A 23765-nucleotide genomic window follows, 5' to 3' on the forward strand; every position below is an offset into this window, starting at 1 on the left:
AAATAATGAAACCTTAGAATCTCTTCCAGGAATTCTGTGGAAAGCCTACTTCTAGGTAACATGATAAGCCTAGAAGTGAAGGATAAAATCTGCAAGGGCGGTATGGTCAAAAATATTTTTATCGTGCAGTAAAGATCGGACGAGTATGAATAAACAGATCATTAACATACTGGTAAGGAACAAAACATCCTCAAACTTACGTGCATGTTTGGAATTTTGTAATCCATGGTTAAAATAGAAGACTTTTTTTCTGCATTGTGTTTCACATTCTATATGCATTTTGGAGCCATCTGGGTCGGTCCTCCCATGAAACAGAATGAGACACCCATCTCAGGTGACGCGCTGCAACGAGCAGCAAATTGGGGCCACCACCACCACCCTCTTTGCTTGCCAGGGCCAGCCCCAGGGAGACCTGCTGCCATGCTGTGCCACCTGACTCCTTGCCCCCATTCCTGCAGTGCCTTCTGCTGCTATCCCTACTCCGCTGCTGCTGCCACTCACTTAAAGTGAGTGGCAGGCAGATGGATGAACTTCAGAGTGACCTTCAAGGAACCCCCCACCCACAATGCCTGGCTCTGGGAAAGGATCCCTTGAGCCAGTTACCTGAGCCTGGCTAGGTCTAAGAAGAGAAACATCAGCTGCTTTTCTCGCCAACACAGCTCTTCAGAGAGCAGCAATAGGGTGGGAAACGTGGTGCCAAAGCGCTAAGCAAGCTGGGGGTAGGGAGCATGTGGGCAGGAAGGGGAAACAGAAAGGAGGAGAAAGATGGATGGGGTGGGGGAGCAGGAGGCAGGGAGAGAAGGAACACAGACGGGCAGGGTGGTGATCCCAGCGGTGGGGGGCTTCGACAGATGTGGCAGTGGCAAGGGGGAATGGGAAATGTGCACAGGGGCAACAATGGCAGCCGGTGGTATGTGTGCTCAGGTGGCAGGAGAGTTTGCACCAGCAGTCCTCTAGGTAAAAGATACAAAGGAAGGAAGACAAAACTGGCTCTTTGGCCTATTAGCCTGAGATTGCCTATCACCATGGGCATTATCAACTGCAAATAGGATTTCAAATTCTCTACAAGCATCAGACCTAGATATCTTCAAAAGTTTGTTTTTTAGATATTTTTTGTAGCAGAGGCTGAGCATAAGAAACCTTATGTACAGTTTTACCTTTTCTTCAGCAGAACCCATAGATGATGAATAGATTTATAGAAAAGTTTATAAAAACATACGCCGTACCTTGCCTACGTCATATCATTTCTATGCTCTCTTTGTTCTTGTAAGCACTGAAAAGGTTTACATAGATAGCAATGGACTCGAATCAGTTTTATGTGCAACAATTTATATTAATTGGTTTGTCCTTTCAAGTTGTGTTTATCTCTTCGTTTCCATCATCATTTCAAAGGTCACTCTGTTCCATTTGTAAATCCAACATGACAGAGATTAGTAAAAGGGAAAAAGAACAACTAAATGAGTACATCATCAGCCAATCACACATCTCACAATTCATTTATCTTATGAATAAGTAATACCATCAAACATTTACTAGAAGTTTGTTTGCCATCATCAAAAATATTGTTGTCAGAAGGATAACCTACTCAGTTGTGTTTAAATACTGAATAAAAAGAAATTGGAATTATAGTTTATGAGCACCACAATGTCTTAATTTTTTCTTGAAGCCAAATATGCTTTCAACATTGTCCAAGTGTTTCATGACTTCCAGTGAAAATTGCATGTATGAATGAACCACATGTTGACTACTTACATATTTATTTATTTATTTAAAATATTTATATCCCGCCCTATATCACTAAGATCGCAGGGCGGTGTACAGATAAAAACATACAGTATAAAACAATAAATATACACAGTTAAAAACAAATTAAACCATAATCCAAGTTTAAACAATATATAATTTAAAAGCAACAGATGCAGTTAAAACAGTTAAAACAATGTGCCAGTGAGTACATATCACCCAGTATCAATTCAAAGTCAATATATTTCAATGGAGATTATTCACAAATTCTTCATAAAGCCAACAAATGCTAGTAAGAAATCAAATTATGTACATGCATGTGTGAATCAGGCCTTTATTTATTTATTTATTTATTTATTACATTTTTATACCGCCCAATAGCCGAAGCTCTCTGGGCGGTTCACAGAAGCTCTCTGGGCGGTTTAAACTTATGGTTCACATTAATCATATTATCTTTCAAGTGGATATTACATAGTAATTGGGTTTTTTTAGATTCATAGCCTATAGTTTGTAAAGTTCTATTATTAATTTTTATTAAACACATTAGGCCTGTTCAAACTACACACTAAGCCATGGTTAGGCTGCAAACACTTTTGGAGCAAACGGTTCGTGAGCATGTTTAAACATTGGTTATGTAGCCACCATGGTTAGGAATGGTACACACAACATGCTAAGTCATGGCTCACATGACACGCTATGCCGCAACATTTAACTCAAAATGCTTAACCACCATGGCTTAGTGTATCATCTGAACAGGGTCATTGTCTTCAACATTTATTTAGAACAACTAGCAGAAGCTGTGACCCACAAAAGTAAATACATCTACCATGTATGGCAGCCCACGAGGAGCTAATTGGCAGGTGCCCACAATACATGGCTAGTGGGCTTAATTTGGCATGGTAAATCACAGGTTGTGCAACTCTGATTAAAAATATCTGGAACATGTAGTACATTTGGAAATGTAGTACAGCCATCCCTGGTGTCAGACAGATGTCTAGGGCAGGAGTTCTTAACCTGGGGTCCATGGATGGGCTTCAGGGGATCCGTGAAAGTCAAATAAATTTATTCATACTTTTTATATGTCATACACTGTATGAGGCAATCAATTTTCAATAAAATAAAGTATATTCTTTGCATGCAAAGTTGTGTTTATGTGCTTATGTGCATTTTTCTAGGGAGGGGGTCCATGGCTTTCACCAGATTTTCAAAGGGGTCCGTGACTCAAAAGAGGTTAAGAACCATTGGTCTAGGGCCTTAGCCTAAACCTAAGGTTTATCCCGGGATCGTCCTGGGGTCATCCCTGTTCATGTAAATGACACACAGGATATCCCGGGAGCAGGCAGGGACAACCCCAGGACAATCCCAGGATAAACCTTAGGTCTAGCTAAGGCCTAGATAAAAAACACTGTATGAACAAACCTTATATTTTGTTAATAGTGTTAACATAAGTCCTATATTTTAATTTTCAAATACTCTATGACAATATGACAAGAACCCTACATATCTAAACTAATAGGCAATTATTTTTTATCTTTCATTAAGGGACAGTGCTAAGCACATTCCACGCTGACTATGTATAACCCATGATTTCTAGTTTACATAGTAATACACTAAACTCTTGCAAACACAAGTCAAGACCAAAAGAATGGCAATTGTATATAAAGGAGAATTATGAAATCAACTTATGAAATCACTTCACTTAGGGCCTTGCTAGACCAGGCCTTAGCGCGCCTTCCAACCCGGTTTCCCTGCTGTGCATCCAGAAGACGCACAGGGGAATCCGGCGGCAGGCCGCAGTGAGGCCTGGTCTAGCGCGCGATAAGCAAAGTCGCTTATGGCGCACTTTTTCCCCACCTCCAGCCTCAGGCCGGAGCTGGGGGAAGTGTGGAGACTTCCGCGGCTTTTCGCGGCTCCTTGCTTACTCGCGAGGAGCCGCGAAAAGCCGCAGACCGGCCTGGCACAGCGCTCGTATGAGCGCTGTGCCCATCGGCCCGGGGGCGGGGGGGAAAGAGAGGGGAGGGGGAAGGATGGCAGGGTGGGTGGCAAGGGGGGCGGCGGGTGACAGAGGGAGCGCTGCACGACGACGACGCTCGCCTGCTTGCGAGCGGCGGCGCGCAGCGCTCCCTCTGTCACTCGCCGCCCCCCTTGCCACCCACCCTGCCATCCTCCCCCCCCCCCCCGGTTTTTTTTAAAAAAAACCTTACCTTCCCGGAGTCTTCGGGCCACCCGCGGCCCCTTTAAACAAACAAACAAACAAACAAAAAATAGCGGACGCCACAGGGCTTGCGTCCTCCCTGCAACTCCGCTATCTGGAAGCGTGGGGGAAGCGCGCTAACGTTAGCGCGCCTCGGCCCCGCCTCCCTGCCGGCGTAAGCGGCAGGTCTAGGAAGGCCCTTAGTGTTTCAGTGTCAGCATGGCTTCCTGTGTTGAAGATTCAAGCCATTTTCAATTTTTAAAATGGCTTGTCTCTTCAGCAGGTACACTGGTTGTGGCATAGATAGCAAAGCACAGGTCTAGTTATTCCAGTTCATCACCCCTTCATTTGAAAATCACTCATTTCAATCTCAACCATAGAAGTCACTACTTTATCTGTAGCTATTGATAAATTTACTGTAAAAATAAGTAAGGTATGAACATGGCAAGCAGGAAGAATAATTAAATTCCATACTAATGCAGCTACTCTTCAAAAATAAATGATATGAACAAGAGGATAATACCTTTAAAAACACAGTTGATTAATTCCCTTTACAGGATTGGCATTTCAATTGTTCAATCCTAGGCATTTGAAAACGTGGATAAAATTACACAACATGAGTCAAAATCTCAAGAAAAGGGACCACATTAACTAGTACTAGCACATAGAATTGATTTTCTAGGCCTAACCCCATGATAGTCTAACTTTTAAATGTCAATCTTATTTCTTGTGGGTTAAGTGGTGTTAGTTTCTGATACTTTTCAAAGGCCTCAGGAGCATGTCTTAGAATAAGCATTGAGAGTATCTGAAAACCAAACAGAGGCAAGAAAAACATATTTTGAATATATAATTTATAAGATTTCTCTCTCTCTCTCTGTGACAGTGATAAGGAAACTGTAGGAAATGCCAGAGGGTAGATCATGATGTGAGACCATGAGACGTCTAAAGCAATGCCAACCATCTGACTGAATTGTTCTTTAGAATAGCACCTCGAGGTATTTTAGTACTTGCTACAAAGTCTACAGAAGAACTGAGAGTAAAATGAAAAGCATGTTTGGAATAATGGAACTTCAGAAATAATATTTTGTATTAATGGCGTTTTAAGAGTTTATCCTTGTTGTCAAGTCTTTTGAAGTTTTGCAGTGCAAAACACATGTGTTTTAAATGCCCTTAAAAACAAATATCAACAAATCCCATTTCTCTCTGACATGGTCTGAGAACTAAACTAAATTATATGTTACTACGTCTAAGCATTTAATATGACTAGTTTAGTTATTTAAAATAAGAAAATGCATTTAACTTGTGCTATTTTATTTAAATATCAGCCACAAAGGGGGTGATCAGAACTGGTACCATGGTGTGCAGGGAGGGACTATTTAAACGTTTCCTCCTGCACCACAGTCCCAACTGAATTTAATGTAGGGGTGTGCTCCGCTTCTCCTCGGACCGGAGAAGCAGAAGCGGATCGGGGGGCTTTGCCTCCCCTTAAGGCGGAGGCAAAGAGGATCGGGGGAGCAGTGGAGCGTTGCGGAGTGGATCAAGGTGAAGGCGGATCCTTCGCCTCAATCCGGAGCTCTGCAAAAAAGGTAAGGGGGGTTTACTTGGCCCTACCGCTGTCGCTGCTGCCCATGCCTTACCTGGCGCCACTCCCCACCGCTGCGGAGCTCTGATTCGAAGCCGGAGCTCCGCAGCGGAGCGGAGCAGCCCTTAGGCGGATCGAGGCGGGGCGGATCGGGAGCAAAGAGGATCGGGGGGTCCGTGCACATCCCTAATTTAATGTCAATGGGAACTTCTCTCTCCGGGCAAGTAATTGGCTGGGTTTGGGGGAAAGGAATTTTCCATAGGACTCCAGCATGGGAAACGGGGAAAGGACGGCACCCCTCCCTGGCTGCTGGGGTCCTGTTCACGCACACCTACATGCATTCATTTGCTGCATTGTCTTGTTCGGCCCTGAACTTCAAAGGTAAAAGCTCGACAGGAGTTACCAGTTGTTATGGTATATCACTACTGACACACACACACCACTCTTGCAAGTGTGACAAGAGATATAGCTACTACCCAGGGAATAAAAAACTATAGCACATGGAAAGCATTCACGTAGGACCAAAGGTTCAGCCCTGATAGTAATCATTCATTCAGCTAACAGAACTATACATTATTTCCCTCTGTGGGGTTTTCAAACATCAAAAACATACATACATACATACCAAAAATACATAAAACTTATCCTATGTAAATTGCCCAGAGAGCCTTGGCTATGGGGCGGTATACAAATGTAAGAAATAATAATAATAATAATAATAATAATAATAATAATAATAATAATAATAATTATTATTTCTATCTCTCTCGCTCGGCTCCGCCCGTTCTCTTTGGCCGCCCCTTTTGCTTGGAACGCTCTCCCAGAACATCTATGAACTACGAGTTCCATCTTAGATTTTAAAAAGCGTTTGAAAACTCATCTTTTTTCCATAGCTTTTGGAACTCTAGCCTGATTTATTGTTCACAATGCTTCGATTATTCCCTTATTCTGTCTTTGTGTTACCCCTCCTCCTCCTCCTCCTAAGTTTTAATGTGATTTTAGATTGTAAGCCTCTGGGCAGGCTGTTGTTGCTGTTTTATTCGTACATACTGTACAGCACCAAGTACATTGTTGAGGCTATATAAATAAATATTAATATTAATACATGACTTTGGAAGGCATTAATTACACTGAAGTCCTAACCCCCTGATGCTGATTGTTGGTTAGAATTTTGTGCAGGCGCCCCTCCGCTGATGGAGAGAAGCTCCACCAGCATGGCGGGGGATGCCACCACTTTCCTGCAGTGGAGGTCCCTGGCATTCCTGCTGAGAGGTTCCACCAGCAGTAGTAAGTTCTCTTGCATAAGGCTTTTCTGAAGCAGGATTTTTTGTGGGGCAGGGCAGCGCTGGTTCTCGAACTGCTGGATCCAAAGTTGTTCCATTCTTCTGAGAGCCCCAATCTGGACCCTGTACCTACAGCAGCCTGAAAAAGACCCCCTCCTCCTCTGTGGCAAAATTAATGGGAAAAGGGGAGGAGGGGGGAAAAGCCCCCTTACCTTTTACCCTGGCAGGGCTGTAGATGAGGCAGTATTTCTCCTTTTTTGCTCCTCCTTGGCCACACTAAGGATTATTCTGCCCCTTAGTTAATTCCAAAGAATAACCAAATGGGAAGAGTAGCCATAACGCAAGCTATCAAAATTAAGAAGGGGTTGGAGCTTTAGGAACAATCAACTTTCCTAAATCTTAAATGGTTATCACCATCAAAGAAAATTAACAGTTTAGTAAAAGTTTACACAAACTGCTTAAATAATTCCATTAATAATTATTATTTACCACTGGTAGCATAGGATTCTCAAACTTAATCTAGCATTGCTCTCTCACAATTATGTTCTTTGTATATGGGGAATATATATTTTAGCTTCTCTTGAGAGTGACCCAAGCTATTATATGTTGTTACAATGACTACGAGAGGGCTAAATGCACAAGTAAATTACAGTGGTAGTATAAGGGAATTTGGAACTGTGATGATATGAGTGAGTACAGCATGTGCATGAGAGAGAAAGTGTGGGTGGGAGAGACATTTTACGTGATTATAAATATGTGGTCTTTCCCAATTAAAGAAAATTACCCTTAATATTTCTGTTCATTATTAACTTGTGTAATTATAGCAGTTTCTCAGCTGCTAGTAAATTCTCTTCCTAATTCATCTTGCAGTCTTTTCCATAGCTTGTTTTTCTTAAATATTTTTTCCACTATTCTTTAACTTTGACTATTTTCCTCTCTATTTTGAATATAGATATAGATATATGGTTTAAATGTCCTAGATCTGAAATCTCGCAATAAAATCTCAATATGACTGGAATTGTAGTTTATAGTAACGCTGAAACGTGTAGCAGAAGTTCACAAGACATGGGAAGAGAATGGATCCAAACTCCATATTTCACTTTGAGCTCTAAATGAAATTTAGCAACAGCAGTATTTCTTCCCTCTGATGGAAGCATGAAACCGTTTCCCCAAGTGTTTGTACGATCAATGAGGGGTGGGGATACCACGGACACTAGTGGCACTTGGTCTCCTCAATGAAGCCAAAACATCCCTGCCTTTGTATTCTCTCTCCTGTTCTCATCCCATTGCAGTGCAAATTACAGTCCCTACCACACAAATGACCCCAAGGAAGTAAGTACACTTCTTGGCTGAACAATTTATCAACAGCTTGAAATGACAGGAATGGTGATTCAATCCTGCATCTCAGCATATCGGATGTAGGCCACATTCCTCAGTGTGTGGAACCCAGAGAGGGGGAAAGAAGTCCCTGTCGCATTTGCCCTTTCATAGAGATGGAAATATTATTAGAAAGGACATAAACAGACTAATTAAATCACAGCAGTATGGCCGAGATGACAGCTGGTACAGCGTGTGACTGAACCGATCCATATCTGCAAGCAGGAGGCACTTCACTTCCAATCCACTCGCTATTAGGTGCTCTCAGGCTTGCTGTGCAGACATTAAATAATAACATATCATTTCCAAGGCTAAAGTGTCTTAAAGAAATAAAGAGGATTTTTCTAACGAAGAAATCTTTTGTGCCATAAGGAAATGGGGAGGGGAGGAACGAGGGAAGGAGGTGCAAGGAAGAAAGGGGGAATCATTTACCACACAGTTCTGTTTTTGAGATAAAGATGTAATAATGCCATTACCTTTCATCAGCAGGATCCTTGAAAATCAACACTCTTTGCTTATCATGCTGTGAAATACAAATAGAGCTAAAGGCATGGTCCACAAGGCACTGCAGCAGCTATATTAACTAACAGATCTGCCCTTTGTGAAAGAAACCGTATCCGTTTCATTAGTGCAGACTCTAATTCAAAACTGTTGAAAATGAACTGCACACACTGTTTTAATAATAACATTCCTAGTCATTATCAAACTAGTAATTCTCTCAGCGCTGAATAAGTGGAAGGGCCCATGTTTCCATTAGAACCTGCTGTTAAGGAAAACCATATTCAAAACCTCTCTCCCCCGCCTGTTAGATCTTTCAAGTATCGGTTCTCTCTACATCACTGCTGTCAAAGCTATGTACATTTTCCCCAATATGTTTATTCAACAACATTTTGAAAAGTAGCAAATTAAACTACAGTTTCTGGCACCTGCACCATGTGCCCCCAGATTATACAACTGTTCTCAGAGAACGTTGAGCCAAATACACTGTTTAGAAATTACTTGCATCCCCCCCCCCCCCTTCATGCAATTCCCAGTGAGTGCAGATCAGATGGAAGTTGTCAAAAGTATGATCCGGTCCCTAGAAAAAGATTCAATATCTAAGGCTAAGGAAAATCTAGTTTAAATAACTGGGATCTCAGTTTGGGCATTCACTTCTACGCATGTTGAGGAACGCCAAGGAGAGGCAGGGAAGGAGCCTGCGAGGCCGAGACTCATTGCTCATCTCATGACACATAAAGTAGGAGGACGAAGATCCAAACAGACCTTTAGGAATATAAATTATGTAGGATGCATCTATATTCACCACTAGCTTTGTGATGCATAGATTTAAAATTCCTCAGGTTGAATTAAAAAAATAAATCAACATTTAAAAACACAACACATTTCCACCCAGCCACACACGGAATCAGACTTTAAATTGATTTAAAAACAAAAACAAAAAAACTTTCCATTACACTAAGTTCCTCTTTTAAAAATAAATTGGGTGTAAAATGAAATTTGAATTTAATACAGACATGTTAAACTCTGAACTTCTACTCTCTTAAAACGAAATCTATGATCCTTGATCAAATACAATGACCTGGTTTGCAAAACGCAGCCCACCGTGGCTTAATAGCTACAGGGGTGCTATTTTTGCATGGTACTTAGCTTGATATGACTTACTGTGTCATGCAAGCCCAAGTGACAGGGGTTGTTTGTGGGTAAGATAACCCTCAAATAACCCATGCTTTGTTTTAGGGTTGTTTGTGGCTTGTCTAACCCTCAAACAATCCCTACCACCTGGATTCGCACAACATGACAAGCCATGACAAGCCAGTCGTCTGGGCATCATGCAAAAATGGTGCCCGGCATAATGTGACAGAGCCCATGGCTAAATCAAGACATGGTCAGCTGTCATGTCTTACAAACCAGGTCATTCAGTTAAAGGCTACTTTCCTATGTAAAGAAACATATGCAAAACATTGGACTTTTAAGTCAAATATAAATACAACATACTAAGTCAGGTATACATCTGTATCTGTAACTATGGGCCTCCTACTGGATGTGGGCAGTAAGCATGAAGTGCCATGCTGGATACAATTTGTAGTTTTGTGATTCTTTTTACCAGAGAAAAGCAACTGCGAGAAGCTGGAATTTTCAGTTGAGGTACAGAGCTGGTGGGGGAAAGGGGCGACCTAACCCTTACCCTGCCAACTATTTTTTCACCCAAATTTCCTCTTTCCCAAGCTGCTTTCCTATCCAGGAAGAAAAGATACAGATCCTCTATCTTTACTCTCCATGAAGACATTTGGCTATTGGGCGGTATAAAAATGTAATAAATAAATAAATAAATTTAACTTGGGAGGGCGTGACTCTGAGCGCACTAAGTGACAACAGCAACTATGGCACAGCAATAAAAGGAGAGGGCTGGACTGTTATTATCTTTCTTGCCAGGAAGTAGCAGTGGAAGCAAGGCGTGCCAAAGCCACTACTTACATATGCACTGTTGCTGATTAGATGGTCACCCTGGCTGAGACAGAGATGTGTTGACATGGTGCAGACCATCCGTGCACTTGAGGTGGGGGGCTCTGGCACCCCCACCTCCACTGCTGCCTCCAGTTGTGAAAAGGTAACAGTAGGATGGGCCCTCCCACTCTGGGCTTCTTTAAACGAGCGATTTATAGCATGCTTGTGACTGGCCACTCACAGACGTCCGTGGGTCATTTTGATGACGACATCAACCTTTTGTGTGTCTCCTGCTATTTTTCTCAGTTTTTGTGTCACAAAACAAACCTCAGAAAACCCGACTCTTCTGAGGGTTCTCTATAAATTTCCCACTAGAGGGTGCTGCCCAATTGAAATGTACAGGCCATGTGGTCGCTGCTCTCTTCTCCGTGTAATTGTGCTCATTTCAAATGCAGAAGAGAACCAGGAAGAGAGCCACAGTAAGGAAATACGATTTCCCCCCTGTCTGAAAGTCCTCTTAATTGCCACGTAGTAGCGGTTGGCAGTTTCACTTAGTGAACCACCTCGCCAACTGCAGCTCCTTGTAATTCTGTCCCTTAGGCTCTTTTGCCATTTTATTTGCGTCAATGCCGTCTTCTAATGGTAATGTCTTTATCTAGATTGCAAACTTATGGGAAGTTCATTCTTTTAAAATTAATTATTGTAGTGCCTAGTCTGTGATGTGCAGCAATAACAAAAAGAATCTGCTAACAACTTGAATTCCACAATATGTTCAGTTCTGATATTATTGATATTTGTGACAACCAAACAGCATCTAAAATTCTTTCTATTTCATGCATAAACACTGTTATGCCAAATAATTACCAACCTTTGCTTATAAATAAAATGTCTTGGTTACTTGCAGCTTGATCCTGCGCATTTTAGAAAAGGGCAACCGAAATCATCAATGAACTGGAGCAATTCCCCCAATGAGGAAAGTTTACAACATATTGGGCTTTTTAGCTTAGAGAAAAGGCAAATGGAAATGGAAATAAAATTATGCATGGTGTTAAGAAAATTGATAGGGGAAAGTTCCTCATAATGCTCAGAGGAGAGCAACCAGGATGATCAGGGATCTGGAAACAAAGCCCTATGAAGAGAGACTGAAAGAACTGGGCATGTTTAGCCTGGAGAAGAGAAGATTGAGGGGAGACATGATAGCACTCTTCAAATACTTAAAAGGTTGTCACACAGAGGAGGGCCAGGATCTCTTCTCGATCCTCCCAGAGTGCAGGACACAGAATAACAGGCTCAAGTTAAAGGAAGCCAGATTCCAGCTGGACATCAGGAAAAACTTCCTGACTGTTAGAGCAGTGCGACAATGGAATCAGCTACCTAGGGAGGTTGTGGGCTCTCCCACACTGCAGGCCTTCAAGAGGCAGCTGGACAAGCATCTGTCGGGGATGCTTTAGGGTGGATTCCTGCATTGAGCAGGGGGTTGGACTCGATGGCCTTGTAGGCTCCTTCCAACTCTGCTATTCTATGATTCTATGCTAGAACCTGCAGTCATCCAATAAATGGTGGGAGATTCAGGACAGATAAAAGGAATGATTTTAGGATACTACTTCACACACAGCATATAGTTAAACTATAGAATTCACTACCAGAAGATGTAGTAACAGCCACCAACTTTGTTAACTGCTAGACCTAAGGTTTATCCTGGGATCGTCCCGGGGTCATCCCTGCCTGCTCCCGGGATCCCCTGTGTGTCGTTCACATGAACAGGGATGACCCCAGGACAATCCCGGGATAAACCTTAGATCTAGCTAAGGCCTTTAACAGGGGATACTACAAATTAATGAAGAATAAGGCTATCCATGGCTACTAGTAATGATGCCTATATATTGCTTCCAGTATCAGATGTCTCTGAATACCTGTTGCTGGGGAACATGTAGAAGAAGGTGATACTGTATTCATGTCCTGTTGTGGGCATCCCATATGTATTTGGTTGGCCACTGTGCAAACAGAATGCTAAACTAGATAGACCTTTGGTCTGATCCAGCACGGTTCTTATTAGGAGTCTTGCAGTCTTTTCCCACCAGGGATCACCACAATACTACTCTTCCATCCCACACACCTATTCGTAAAGTGAAGGAGGCACTGGCAGAATCATTACACTGACAGATTTTTTAAAAATAACTTTACAAATGCAGAAGAAGATGCAGACCTTTTCCATCTGCGAAGTAGCCATCACCTGCTACCCTGTCCTGACTCTGAGGGAATTTTTCCCCCACCTCTTGGAGAAAACGAAGCAGGCAGCAAAGTGGAAAGAATGTGCAAGCAGAACTGAGGGAGGGGGACCATTTGAAGTTAGCTGTGTCCAGGGCAGCAAAATTTGGGAAGAGTGGCGGCACCCACAGGCATACTCACCGCTTCTTGGTCCTGCTGGCAAACTGCAAGCAACCGGCAGGACTAAGAAGCAGCCGCTCCAGCAGGCCTCCTGAGAGGCTCCTCCCTACTCGGACTGCTTGTTTGGGCAGCCAGCAGGCCCACCCCCCACCCCTTGGGCCCACCAGCCACGTGCCAGTGGCTGGCAGGACAAAGAAGAGGTCAGCACAGCCAGAGCCAGCTGCTGAAACAAGCAGCCCAAGTGGCCAGGAGGCACCCAAGCAAGTGGTCACCTTTTGGTCTTGCCACCCACCCACATGCCTCCTGCCCACCCTAACAGCCCACCTGGGCAGCCAGTGGTGCATTTACCTCTGTCCGAGTGCCTCCTATTCCAGCCATTTACTGGAACAGGAGGCAGTGGGCTGCTCCCTGCTCTGGCTTGCTCACCTCTGCCCGAGGTCTCACGAGACTTCTGGGATGAGGTGTCTCAAGTCTCGTGAGACATCAGAGATGTCAACCTGGAAGAGGCGAGCAAGCCAGGGAGCGGCACGATGTAAGTGTGCCGCTGGCTGCCCAGGCAAGCAGTCCAAGTGGGCATGAGGCAGGAGGCAAAGCAACGGCCTTAAGAGGCGACAGCCAAAGAATACCAGTTGGGGAGTTACACCAGGAGAGGACCTGCTCATGAGATTTCTGGAGATGTGTGGTTAAGCACTGTTGGCAAGATACTGGACAAGATGGATCTTTCGTCTGATCCAAGCAGGTCTCTTATGCTATGATTTAAAGTACTCTACCTTGAGTAGTTTCCTTATTTAATCTCTTTTCATACAATGCCATGGTACAATTGCACATTAATATTCTGCAGCACACTCCTATAACAAACAATGCAAGGAAAATAGATTGCTGTGAAGTTAACACAGAAAGTAAACATTTCCACTTATATCAGTGCTCTTCACTATCTTTCAAGCAGGAGCCAATTTTGCTCCAGGAGCCTCCATTGAGGCTAATTGGGGGGCTTTTCCGGGCTGTGGGGAGCCTCTCCTCTTCTCCCTCAGTCAAGTGGCAATACTGTGCAACAGACTTGGCTGGAAACTTTTTCAGGCCTCTCCTCCCCATCCCCGTCATACAAGCAAGGCCTCATCAGTCAGTCACCAAGTAAGTAGACAGGGAAAATTCTGACAGGCTCATTCAGTCCTTGGATCTGTCAGTCCAAGGATCTCTCAGTCTTGTCACTGAGAGAGTGTTCTGCCCTACTCAGTTTTGCAAAAACTCACACAGTAAGTCCAACTCGCATACTCTCTCTTGACTATGCATTTAGTTTCCACTCCACTTTCAGCAGCTGTACGGTGCACTACTGCAGTTAGCCAATCACATTCGACTTCACCTACTGGGCTTCTCCCTCACCAGAACTATTTGGCTGATTGGTCCTGTGTTCTCCTCTCCACCTGCCACCTGTCCCCAACCACCTTAGGACTGAGGACAGGCAGATCTCCTGACTCATCACTCCCAGATCATAGCAGCTGACTCATTGCTAAAGCAAACAAGGCAAAACAACAGAACCCTGCTGAAAGACTACAAAGGCGGAGAGCCAGCAGTGGCCCTCAGGCCTTGCAGTGAAGAACACTGCCTTAGATTTTCAGAGGCCAATTTGTTGAATCCAATGAAGAAGCGTACCAGATCTTTGTACAATCTGCAGCTGGAGGAGTTTAGAAAAAATTCTCACACAATTTAAGCATACCAGTTAATTTTAGAAGAACTATATCAGAACATATACTCTCTACAACTGGTTTAATAAACTCCAACTGTCAACTCTTAATGCAAATATACACAGCACCAAGACCTATGACCAGTGCTTTTAATACATCCCAACGCTATTGGAAGTTCATTTATGGCAGGTGTCACAGATGGAATTAGACTCATTGCATTTCGTAGCAAACCTTCCCAAATGTAGGTGTCTGCTGGAATACAAAATGGTCAGGCTATGGAAGTGGTATTCCATACTAGCCATGAAAAATATCAATCTACCATTCTGCCTCTTGATAACAAAAGAAATGTGAAAACACCAGCGAAATCGGGGCCAACTTTCGCTACAGAACATAATAAAGAGGCTCCTTGCAGATAGAACACCGCCTTGGCAGTTGGGACAGGAAGCTGTGTCCCAAACCTGGGATACTGGCTGAAATATACTAGCCCAATATCTACTTTAAAAAGCAAGGGACAGTAACATCTAGTGGTATTGGCAATTTGTAAATAACTACTTAGTATTTCTAACTGTCTATATAGTATATGTGACCACTGAGGAAGACCCTCCTTTAGGGTTGAAACGTGTTTGGTCTGTTTTAAAAATAAATAAAAATTCCTTGAATTTGAATGTTTTTTAATGGGTTCTTAGTATTTGTTAGTGTGTTCTTAATGTGTTCTTAATGTCAGACTACACAGTCCTACAGTGGCAATATGCTTTTTTTCTGCATTAGTGAAACTTATCAACTTATTAAAAGGTTTTTATAATACTTATCCACCTTTGTAGTATATGTGAACATGGATAGTGATACGATCCGCCCCTTTCTCTTACTTTACTGTCTTTACTTTAAGGGGCCTAGATAGCTCTTTTGCTTATCTGTGGCTTCTAATATCACATTATCTGCTTGAAATATTGTACTTTGGCCTTAGCTAGACCTAAGGTTTATCCCAGGGTCGTCCCGGGGTCGTCCCTGCCTGCTCCCGGGATCCCCTGTGTGTCACTTACATGAACAGGGATGACCCCGGGACAATCCCGGGATAAACTTTAGGTCTAGCTAAGGCCTGTCTCCTGTTTTCTATGTTTGAAGCAATGAAAGCTGTGCATATTTTAACAGTAAATTCCATAGAGGTACCTGTGCTAGTTTATTAGAACAAAAACAACAAAGAGTTCTGTAACCTCCAAAGGTAACAATTCTAGGGCAGCGTGAGCTTTCATAGACCAGTACCTACTTTGCCAGATGATAGTTAGGCTTATGTAGTCTGCCAAAATGTGAAAAAAGTGTTATCTTAAACCAAAAGCAAACCTGAAAGCAAAATAAGTTTAAGGAAACTGATAGATAGATAGATCGATCAAATTTAGGTAGAACTATGCTTATTACAATAAATCATATTGTTAGTAGAAAATATTTTTAATCTTAAAACAAATATGTACATTTAAAATTTAAACAGAATTGTCCACATACAACAAACATCAAACAAAAATCCCAAACTTATCCTGCATATACCTGTCTACATAAACTTGATATTAGTAATGCAACAAGATATAACTGAAGACAGGAGGGAATGCTTTATTGTCACTTTCTTGAAGATCTATAGGAGCCAACTTTGGGTCCTACAGGAACTCCCTATATCCGGGGCACAAAAAGTTGTTTTAAACATTCGTATAATAAGTTTTAAAAATCCACATATCATTTTCTCCTCACTGATGAAGACCTTTTATGGTTGAAAAGCATTTGGGATTTGTGTTTGATGTTTGTTGTATGTGGACCATTCTGTTTAAATTTTAAATGTTTTATGTAGTCTGCGTACAGAGAATTTCATCTGTCATTTGCAATGAAACTGAAGGTTCAACTGTTCCAGTATTTAGCTGTTTGAGTGCACTTCCTTCCTTACATTTGTGGAGCAGAACCACATAGACTAATAGGATTTAGCACAGTAATACAATTAGTCAACTCACATTTCTTATTATACCATGCTCAAAATATCATGTTACTATAATTGTCAAGACTTCAGTGATTATAAAGTTTATAATATAAGCAATATTGAAGTAAAGAAGGTGGACAGGCCAACATTTCTAAAATGATGGTTCTAAATTTATTAAGTAGAAAATGTATTTGGGTCTAACAAATAAAATCAATGTAGCAATTGTAGCAATCAAATTTTAAAACATGTTTTATTACATAGATGTAACTGAAGGGTTACCTGATTTGCCTCTGATTTTAGGAAACCCATTCTGATTTTATTCTAAAAACATCATTAACTCATTATTTCCAGAGCTTCAACCTGTTGATGCTACAGGTTCAATTTAAAACTAGGGAAGCATCTCACCTTTCTTTTAAATGCTATTGACTATCCAGCATGAAAGCACTGCTGCTTTGCTAATCCTTTTATAAATTTGCTAATTGCTGTTCAGATTATTACATCAAACTGACTGCCTCAGACTTCCCAGCAGTGAAAGGCAAGGGAAAAAAATCTCTGAAATGTGAAGAGGCCCAACAGTACTTTAGGTGCTCTGCACCAAAATACTAATATTCTTCAGTTTTCAAATCCAATATGACAAATCATTTTTCTGTCCCTTCAGTCTGTCTTTCAAGCTAAAAAAAGTCTTACAACCTATTATTTGATACATGGGCCCCATTCAGAAAACACCTTAAACCACGGCTTTAACCACGGTGGTTAAGCCAAAAAGCCAGGCCGTGTTCAGAAGACACCTTAAACCATGGTTTTAACCAATGTGAGTAAGGCTCTCTGGTTTAACCACAGTGGTTAGAGCTGTGGTTTAAGGTGTCTTCTGAACATAGCCTGGCTTTCTGGCTTAACCACCATGGTTAAAGGCGTGATTTAAGGTGTCTTCTGAATGGGGCCAGTATCCCAGGAGTCTACAGCCATTTCTGGGAATAAGTAAAAAAGCACATTTTAAAGAGAAAAGTGACATGCTTAACATACAACGTACTGCTGTAGGGCTTTTTGACTTCTGCTTTGCTTGGGCGGTCTTACAAAGTTTAAAACATACATTGTAAAACCTAGGAAAAGAAATGTAAAAAAAAAAAAGTTTAAAATACACAACAAAATTACAAGTCATTAACATAGATGGAGGACTAAATGACTCTCCAAACGCCTGCTGGAACAAACAAGTTTTTGCCTGCTTCCGAAAGCCCATCAAGGAGGGAGCCAGCCTAGCTTCCCCGGAAAGAGAGTTCCAAAGCACTGGAGCAGCCACCGAGAAGGCCCTCTCCCATGTTCCCACCAAGCGTCCCTGTGAAGATGGTGGGACTGAAAGAAGGGCTTCTCCAGAAGATCTCAAAGCACGGGCAGGTTCTTAAGGGAGAATACGGTCTTTCAAATAACCTGGACCCGAGCCATATAGGGCTTTATAGGTTGAGAAAGACTGTCTGAATGACTGCCAAAGGCATGCCGTATGTCTGAAACAACTTATGGGCACGGTCTTATTCTTCTAGTTAAATTTCTATATCACAAGGAGAAAGCACTTGCATATCATATCTAGGCTGACAATTGTCTTAAGAGACTTATTTTTCTCCTAAAATAAAACTTTGCAGGAAAGTAGCTGAATTAAACATAGCCTATATTTTAATCTGTTTATGAAATATGTGTAAAAGCAGGGGGAAACAAACAAAATAAAGAAACAAAAAGATGGCAAATTATAATCTATTAAGCAGCAAAAAATTCTTATGAAGTAACAATACTGCCATCGAATAGAGACTTTTAGAAAGAGCGTGCTCTGGCTTTTTCACCCTCCGATTTGGAATCTGCTCACAGTACTGCCAGCTTAACCAAAAAGGATTAACTCTCATATCCAACTGAGAACACAGATAATTCTCAGTAATTGGTAAAAAATGAAGATGAATGGGGCTGAGAGATAAGGAGCAATTAGCTCATCAGCAGTTACAGCTGTGCACTCAATCCGGATCCATCTCTTGAGTCTCGGCCCCTTTTAAAGAACCCAGGCAGGAGAAGCACAGGACACCTCCTCCCTCCCAAAATCAGTGGTGTACCTGCCCATCATTCTTCCCTCCTCCATTTTATTTCCTCACTGTACAACGACACCTGTCATAGCATTCTATGTAAATTACTACCTCTCCTAGGACCTGAGTCTACAGCCAATCTTCTTTTTAAACTTAAGGAGAGGGGGGGAACAGAAACCAAATGACTACTGTAGACAGTCTTAAATTCCCTGTCAATCGTTTCATTATAGCAGCATCATCTGTTAGAAAATATAAGCAATTCCCTCATCTAATTATAGGGAGGATTTGAGGTTCATTAACATTGCCAAGGAAGAGATTCAGATGTGTAACTGCAGAGCCGTGCTCAGTGGTCTGCATGTGTTCTCTGTTTCCTTGTATTTGCTTTCTCAAGGACTCAGAGACATATTCTTTTTTCCTGGAGCCATAAAATTAATTCTTCCTTCTAAAATAGACACATGAATCAAAAGAAAGGAAATGACTACATTTTATACTATTCTGTTCTTGGAGGCGGCCACTTGAGGCAAATATTTTCTAATCAATTGCTTGGATATTCTTTTTTTTAGAGCAAAGAATAGAATAAGTTTAAAGGAGGCAACTGTTCCTCTCAAACAACAGACCTGGACTTATCATAAACATGCCTCTTATTGTTTTGAACGTTGTAAATTTGTGCAGATAAAAAGGAAGTCCAGTGTGTCAAAAGTACCCCTCCATTTTCAACACATCTTGTGGTCGTCCACGGATTATTCTAAGTCAGTCTTACATTTCCTAACTGTATTTAGAAACCGAGAACACTAAAGTCTTTCTGATTGCTTCATTTCCTTAAAGAAATAATAGCAGGAGTTTTTAAAAAGTATAATTGCAGTTTAAACAATGAGATTTGTTTCTGGAACATCTGTTTCGAGATCATATTATAAATGAACTCATTTCCTACCTTGTAAGTAATTTACTATTGTTGATCACTGTTTACAAGATATGTGGTTCAGCCATTAGGTAATGGCAAAAGTTCTTCTCAGATCCCTAAAGAATGCTTTAGAATGTTTGCCCAGTATTTTTCTGACATTAACGGCTAAGGCAGAAAAAAACAGGTATTTTTCCTTCAATCTGGATAAATTACTGTCCACAAAAATAGGCGATACCTCGTTTCTGAGCAGCAACTTTTCTTGTCTTCATTTGCATCCTTTTTCTCCCAATGTACATATTTTGCACTTTCATAGTGTAATACCCATGCAAATGTCCTGTTTATATACACTTATATTTATCTTCTACAGCTTTAACAGAAAGCATCAATTTAAAATATATGTTATATGTCATACGATCGGGCTCAGTGTCTCATTGTGAGGGAGAAAACTATGATGTGTACTTTGAGTCCCACAAGTTCAAAGGTTTCCCCGTGAATTTCAAACACCAGGGAAATTTCTGGAAATGCATTACCATTCCGTGCATACTTGGAGCTGCCCCTAAAGTTGAAATGAATTGGAAATCTTTGCCCAGGAACTACATAAGTTTTCATATTACTCACCATTTATATAGCACTTCAAATTGTTCAAAGCATTTCAAACCTATTATCTCAGCAATCCTTACAACAATGCTATGAACAGTGTCAGTTTTATTATCCCACAATTTAGCAGGGGGCTGAGGTCGAGAAAGTGCGGTTTCCCTAAAGCTATTCAGCAAGTTCATGGCTGAGGCAAGATTTGTAACAGCAACTTCCTAGTACACAGCTTAATGTCTCAGCCACTACACCACACTATCTTTCCTAGCAGAGATCCTGCAGTGCTTATACAGTTCATGTATATGATACTTAGTGACAGTGTGGAATTCTAAATGGCAGTCAAATGATAGATTCCCCTAGATCCAATTAGCATCAGATCCTGACCCATCTAGAGTCTGGGACTGATCTTAATTGAATCTTAGGGCCTGCCACAACACAGATTCTTCCTATGTCCAAACTCTTTCACATTTGTACCAACTTAGATGCCAAAGTTTTAAGAAAATCAGAGACAGATGTAGCTAGTTGCTTCTAATTATATTGTAATGGATACTTTTCAGCATATGCAACCTTAGGATGTGAACAAGCTACTTGGTTGTTTGGGGCATTGCATTCTTCTCTGGCCCTCTGACTATCATGGATATTAAAAGCTGCCAGGGTAGGCTTGAGGCCTTAGACATCTGAGGTAGTGAATGCCACTTTGAGAGGTAGTGAATGCCACCGCAAAAACATAAGAAGAGCCATGTTGGTTCAGACCAAAAGTCCATGTACTACAGCAGTCTCTTTATACAGTGGTCAACCCCACAAGTTCAACATGAGCACAATAACACCCTCCTGGTCATGTTTCCCAGCAACTGGTGTATATAAGTATACTGCCTCTGATACTGGAGGTAGCATATAGCCATCAGGACTAGTAGTCATTGATAGTCTTATCCCCTTTTAAAGCCATCCAAATTGGTGGCCATCACTACATTTCGTGCAGCAAATTCTATAGTTTAACAATGTGCACTGTGGACTTTGAGGACAAGGTCTATACTAGCTCTCGCTTTTTAAAAAATGAACCTACAACAAATGAAGTTGAACAATTTTCCAGCTGTTATTCTTCCCTTTTTAGATAAGATACTGGAGAAGGTGATAGCCTCTGAACTCAAGGTGATTTTGGAGAAAATTGACTATTTTGATCCATTCCAATCGGGATTCCAGCATGATTTTGGGATGGAATAGCCTTGGGCAACCAGGTAGATTATTTGCACTGGAAAATGGATGGGAGGGGACAAAGTGTGAGTCTATTCGTTCCACTCTTTGACCTCTGTGTCTTTCAATACCACCGAACATGGTGTGCTTCTCGAGTGCATGGTCACATTGGGCTTAGAAGGCATCTTGCTCCCCATGCTATTTAACATCTACATGAAGATGATAGGGAAGTCATCCAGAGGTTTATGCTGCAATGCCACCAATATACAAATGACATGCACGTCTATGTCTCATTTCCATCTACAAAACCCAGGGGAAAGGCTGTGGATCTCTTTAATGGCTATATGAATATAATACTGGAATGGATAAATCCAAACAAGTTTGTTTAATTACTTACTACAAAAAATTATATCCCACCTTTCAGGATAGAAATCCTTTCAAGCCATCTTATAAATAAAATTATATTAATAAAGATATTACTATAGAGAACATTTTTTAAAAAATTGTAAGCATCCCTCCCACAGGGAAGTTGATGGTAATGGCCCTATGGGGAGCAGGCAGTCCAGCTGGAGAAGTCACACCTGCCTGCATCCCTCCTCCTAAGGCCACAGCTAGACCTAAGGTTTATCCTGGGATCATCCAGGGTTCGCCCCTGCCTGAGCACTGGATCCCCTGTGTGTCACCTAGATGAACAGGTTTGACCCCTGAACGATCCAGGGATAAACCTTAGGTCTAGCTATGGCCCCAGATAAGATGGAGGTATTGTGGGTTGCGGAAGAACACTCTTGGTGGAAATGTGAAACTAGTCTTGGATAGGGTTACACTCCCCATGAAGTATAACATTCACAGCTTGTTGTTATCTGTGGAGATGGCGCTGCTGTCCAGGTGCACCGTTTACCAGCTTACACTGACATGCCAATTGCAGCCCTTTCTGGAGCAATTGGACTTTGCTTCATTTACCCATGTGCTACTTACTTCCAGCTTGATGCCTTTGGAGATGGTACGAAATACACCTGGGCAGATGTTGGTGGGGCATAGAAGGTCAGAACAGCTAATACAAATTTTACACCAGATATACTGACTACCTTTTCAAAATGCCTACCTTTTAAATCCCTGAGCAGTTTGGGCTAGGTTATCTAAAGAACAGTCTTGACCGATATGATCCTGCCCAATTAAGATTAGCTTTGAGGGTTCTGCTTGTATGGCAGCAAGTAAGATCAATTCGGTTGGTGAGCACAAGAGAGAAGACCTTTTCGGTGGTAGCCCCACAGTTGTGGAATTTCCTTCCAACTGAATTCATCATGGCCCTACAGTGCAGACCTTCAACCAGGTGACTGTGACAACTCTGTGGCTCCCAAAGAATTCCATGGGGGCCAACACAGCCTCCCAACTCCAACAAGTTGCCCACCCCTGGTTTAAACCTATATTTTAACCTGTTTTTAATTGTGTATTATTATTTGATGTTTTAACACATGTTAATGTAACTTATTTTTTATTCTATATTCTCTATATGTGAGGGCTATGCTCTAAAAAGTAGCCTATAAATGCTTTTAATAAAGTAATGAAAGTTCAATTTCAGTTATTAAGCACCTACCCTCATTTACACCATCCGTCCATGTCTGCACACAAGTACAACTCTTTTCTTATATATTTAGTTTTATGCCCTTGTGCTTTAAATCACTGCATAGAATGTATAATAGCTCTGATGCCCAGATTTCAGCACGCTTTGCATACGTATATCGTAAGTGGGAATGGATGCCTGCATTCAAAACTGATAATCAGCATGCTCAGGCCCACTACCTATTACAGCGGGGTGTCAAACCTCGTTCGGCCCAAGGGATGAATCCAATTTTGGAGCTCTCCTGGCTCCAAAAATTCAGCGATGGGTGGGACTGAAGGCCATAATAATAATAATAATAATAATAATAATAATAATAATAATAATTTTATTTTTATTTATTTGTTACTCGCCTCTCACTCTGGATCGAGGCAGGGTACAACACAAATGCAAACACCATAAAATACATATAATTGATTAAAACATATAAAACTAATACATTCTTAAAAGCATCACATTATTAAAAGGCATCTTAAAGTTCAATTGGTAGGCCTGCTGGAAGAGATCAGTCTTCATGGCTTTCTTAAATTCCAGAACACTGTTAAGTTGACGAATCTCCTCCAGTAGGCCATTCCACAATCTGGGAGCGGCAGAAGAGAAGGTCCTCTGGGTAATGGTTGTCAAACTTGTTTTTGCTGACTGGAGTAAATTCTTCCCAGAGGACCTGAGTGTGTGGGGCGGATTGCACGGGAAAAAACGATACCGCAGGTAACTTGGACCCAAACTGTGTAGGGCTTTAAAGGTAATAACCAA

General features: G+C 41.6%; 1 protein-coding gene across 2 annotated transcripts in view; it reads right to left on the reverse strand.

The window, feature by feature from the left end:
* The window catches only part of DACH1 (dachshund family transcription factor 1), a 408166-nt gene that overhangs the window by 179834 nt on the left and 204567 nt on the right, over positions 1–23765 (reverse strand). The gene's annotated exons all lie outside the window — the stretch shown is intronic.

The sequence above is a fragment of the Elgaria multicarinata genome, chromosome 5 (genome assembly GCF_023053635.1).
Source record: "Elgaria multicarinata webbii isolate HBS135686 ecotype San Diego chromosome 5, rElgMul1.1.pri, whole genome shotgun sequence".
Lineage (NCBI taxonomy): Eukaryota > Metazoa > Chordata > Lepidosauria > Squamata > Anguidae > Elgaria > Elgaria multicarinata.